Here is a 4,446-nt window from a genome sequence, read left to right as displayed (position 1 = left end):
TTTAAAAAAAAATATATATTGATAAAATATTTATGTTATTACTAATATTTTAATTTTTATGAAAATTATTATCATTATTAGATACAAATATATTTATAAAATTATTTTTGTTAATTTAGTGTTTAAATTAACATATTATTAGAAAATTTTATCTGTATCTATTTTTATTGATTTATGGAAATTATAATTATTATTATTAGGAAATATATATATATTATAGTATTTGAAATCTTCATTATTATGGTTATTATTATTATTATTATTTTAGTTTTTAAATAAATTTAGAAGTATTTAAAGTATGGGAAAAATTCGATCCAAGACTCTAGCAAAAATAATTATTTTTGTTCCTTTAGGGGATCTGGACATTAAGGTTTATTAGTAAATTAGGCTAAAATTAGACATAAGGAGGAGTCTGGCCCAGTGGTTAGGAGTGTTGGGCAGCAGAAAGGGAACTGAGGTTCGATACCCAGCATGCGCAAATGGTTGTTTTTTAGTCTGGTCGCGCTAAAGTAGGACTTAAAAGGAATTGTGAACGTAGTCCGCCACAAAGGAGCACTCGGTCCAGTGGCTTGAGGCGCTAGATTGATGAGAAGAGTGCCTGGGTTCAAGGCACGGTGCGCGCATAAGTTGCTTTTTATTTTAGAAGCCACGTCGAGCTAAGGTAAAACTTAAGTATAGTTGCGACCGAGTTATGCCACTAAAAGGTTTGTGGCGCAGCGGCAGCAGTGCGTTAGGAGTACCAGGGTGGCTCGGGTTCGAGTCCAGGCTCCTGTATGTTCTGTTTTATTTTTAAAAGAACTCAGGACTTCAGCAGGTAAGGTTTATAATTAATTGTAACCATATATTACTAAAGGAGAAGCGTGGTGTAGTGGCCAGCAGCTCAGGTGTGGGCGCATGGGCAGACGAGGTCTGGAGTTCGAGCCTCATCTCGCGCAGGAGTGGCTGGGTTTTTGCTGCACGCATGGGGAAGGAGTTGGAGTCTGACCAGGACTCCTAGCAGCGTGCTGAAGCGGTGCAAGCAGGTGGATAAGGCTGCTGATCGGTTGGGGAGTTTGAATGAAATTCAAACTTCAAATTTGGCCAAAAATCAAGGAGCAAATTAGGGAATTGGAATTTAAAAAGAATTCCTATGCCGAAATGCACTCATTCGGCCATAGCAAAAGAGTGTCGAATATTTTAGGCCTTTAGGATTTATTTTTTTTTTTTTTTCCTTCTTCTATTTTTTATTCTTTTCTATCCTTCTCTCATCTCTTCCCCTCTTCTCTTTTCTTTCTCCTCTTAATTCTCATCTTATCTTTTTGCCGAACCTAAATCCTTCATATTCTTCTTCTTTTCTTTCTTAAATCCTCAACAAACTGGTTAGCCGAATTTCCATTGAAGCCAAACCTCGTATCTTTTCTTTCAAAACTGAAATCTTACTACTTTGAGGTACTACAAAGGCCGAACCCTTGGTTGAGTATTTTTCCTTTCTTGTGCGGTAGTTGGATCTACAATCGATTGGGAGTAGTGTCATAACAATATAGGTAAACGCTCGAATCTTTCTTTCGTTATTCATGAATTAAGGTAAAAGCCGAAAAACCCCTATATGCAAAGGGTGCCTGTTGATTGTACTCAAAAGGTTTAGTGGTGATATCTGATTTGTTTTCCTATAGTGTGGATTAAAGGCTACTAATCGAAGGCTTGGATATTTGGAACGACCAGAATTAGATCTAGTCCATTTTTTCGGCAAAGGTAAGAACACTAGTGCCTAAAGTGTTAATGGTCGATTTTTAGGAGTTTTGCAGATAAGTTGCTATGGATTCATAGTTAACGTATTAGTAATTGATTGTAGGCAGTTCGTGTGTGGAACTCGTCAGTGTTTCGTCACAAACAGGTGTGTAAACGACACCCACTCATAGACTAGATCTAGAAAGTAAAAGTCAAAAGCCAAGATTTATGAACTTATGACGTCATGAAGCGCTTGTGAGGTGGTTTGGTTGTTAATTTTGATAATCGCAAGCAGTATGATTGCAGAGTGCGTAATTTCGTGCACTTCGGTATATTTGGGCTTAATGGGCCGAAAATAGGTTAGTGGGCCAACGGGCCCAATTCGGTAAAAACGCTCGGTAAGTGCTTCTGTTAATGTGTTAATGGTTAGAATATGTATGTAAACTCTAGAATAGTAAATTTTATTAAACTACCCCTAAGTATGAAAATTATTGTTTTACCCCTAGGTGCTAAATGACCGTTATACCCCTAGGGTTAATTTTGACTGAAATACATGATATTCTGATTCTGTTTGTTATATGCCATGACATGTATATCTGTTGCATGGGGTTGGGTTTTGTTATGGAGGAAGAACCCGTTCTGGTGGCTATGCCACATATTCTGATATAAGCAGCTTTGCTGCGGATTATAGTTAGTGCCGCAACCGGTGCTAACACTGTAAGTGTAGGGATGGCGTGGGTGATTTATTCCCCACAGGAAGTGTAGGGATGGACGGAGGGAAGTGCAGGGTTGGATGGGGTTATCATGCATTAATCATATGAGACTGTTTTGTTATGGGCCAACTGTATTGAAATGGGCCCAACTATGTTAATATGGGCAAGACCCAATATATCTCGACTTGTAATAGGGCTACGACCCAGACTGATACTGATATGGGCTAGGCCCAGTATGCTCTGATATTGTAATAGGGCTATGACCCAGATTAATATTGATATGGGCTAAGGCCCAGTTAACACTAAATTCTAAATAGGGCTTAGGCCCAGTAAAGCTTGAACTGATTTGGGCTCTGGTTGGGATACTTTACATCGAGTTTTCAAACTCACCCTCCTTTTCCCCATCTTTGCAGGTGAGCCTTAGATCGATGGACTTGGAGCTGGGCGGGATTCAGAGTGGCCACGAAGATTAAGTTTCTGTTTTCTTTAAAATAAGTTTCGCATTTATTATTTTGATCATTTTTATTCTGGTTTAAGTTGTAATAAGGCCGTTCTTTTTATTATTTTTAATATTTTGGGTTATTAAATTGGTTAGCTCTAAAGCGCGTTTTATAAAATTACTTATTTTCAAAATATCACGATTTCCGAGCAAAGCTTCCGCAACGTAAATGTTTTCAAAGGAAATAAATATTTTAAATAGACTTAAACTTAATTTGTTGTTCGTGGACAAGCAATATGCTTTAAGTGTGCCAATGGATGTGTGCATGTCTAGGATTGGATCCATGAAGAGCTTGGTACTTAAGCAGTCCAATAGACTCACCACCTCTTTTCTGGCTCACCTCCTCTGCCTCGGATACTTACCTGGTGCTTAGCTTCCATACACTTTGTTAACTCAGCAAAACATATGGCTTTTAAAAACTCTAAAACGAAACTCAGATTTTTAACTCCGATGTGGCACGTCAAATTTGGCCATAACGTCTGGACCGGGTTTGGGGTGTTACATTACCAAAATTAATTAAAAAAAAAAAAAGCTTCGCTATAGTGTGTGTATGTATATGATAAATATGATGTATGGTTGGATTGGAGTGGGTGAGGTGAGGTGAGGTAAAAGGAAAACAAGGAAACCCTTATTTCTTTTCTTTCTTTAGAAAGACTAATTTAAAAAAGAGAAATTGAGTATTACGTTTTCTCTTGAAAGTTTAGTTTACATTTGATTTTTGAAAACAAATATTTTTTTTCTTTTTCTTTTTTACTGTAAAATGGAAAACATGGAAAACAATTGAAATTTTAAAATGATTTCTTAAAAATAAAAATATATGAAAATTAGAATATAATAAAAGTTGATTTCATTATTTTCAATAAATATGTTTTGTAAAATTGAAAATGATAAAATAAAAAATTTAACTTTAAATGATTTGGTATTGGCTCAAACATATATAAACCCAAAAATATTTTATTTTTAACAAATTTTCAAATATTAAATCTGGTACCATCGTTCAAATCTATATAAATGTAAATTTTTTATTTTATTCCTTATGTTTCCATCATAAGAAAAATAGTTACCAAACATGTTTTTAAGTTTTCATTATTGAAAACAATTATTTTTATTTATCAAATATTTTTAAAATTTTTAAGAATAATAAAATTAAATTTATTTTCTGAAATTGAAAATAAAAATATTGTTACAAACTAAATGATGTGTTAAGTTTTTCTATCTGTCCCAATTTGGGGTGCAAGTTAGAGAAATTAAACCAAAACAAAAATTTTAAGACATAAAATATTTTTTCTCTATTCCTTTTATAAATAGTTTTATGAAAATATTATAATTGTAAAAAAATAATGATATTTAATCCTTCCTTTTACAGTTTAGCCAAACAAAATTATTAAATTTATTTTTTATTAAGTTTAACTATAATAAATAATTATTTACTTTTCTTAATTTTCCTCTCTTTTCTTTTCTTTTCTTTTCTTTTCTTTTTCCTTTAGTATTTTTAATCCAAACATAGTATAAACACAATTAAATAAC

General features: G+C 33.8%; 1 long non-coding RNA gene across 1 annotated transcript; it reads left to right on the top strand.

Annotated features, from left to right (window-relative positions):
• The first annotated feature begins 1,226 nt into the window (after positions 1 to 1,226).
• On the top strand, positions 1,227 to 3,007 carry LOC128289436 (uncharacterized). Its single transcript, XR_008279079.1, has 4 exons — positions 1,227 to 1,523; positions 1,653 to 1,731; positions 1,832 to 1,873; positions 2,834 to 3,007. It is a non-coding gene; the product is annotated as an uncharacterized LOC128289436 (long non-coding RNA).
• The last annotated feature ends 1,439 nt before the right edge of the window (positions 3,008 to 4,446 follow it).

This window comes from Gossypium arboreum, chromosome 2 (genome assembly GCF_025698485.1).
Source record: "Gossypium arboreum isolate Shixiya-1 chromosome 2, ASM2569848v2, whole genome shotgun sequence".
In the NCBI taxonomy this organism is placed as follows: Eukaryota; Viridiplantae; Streptophyta; class Magnoliopsida; order Malvales; family Malvaceae; genus Gossypium; species Gossypium arboreum.
This window is presented reverse-complemented; position numbering and strand designations above follow the sequence as displayed.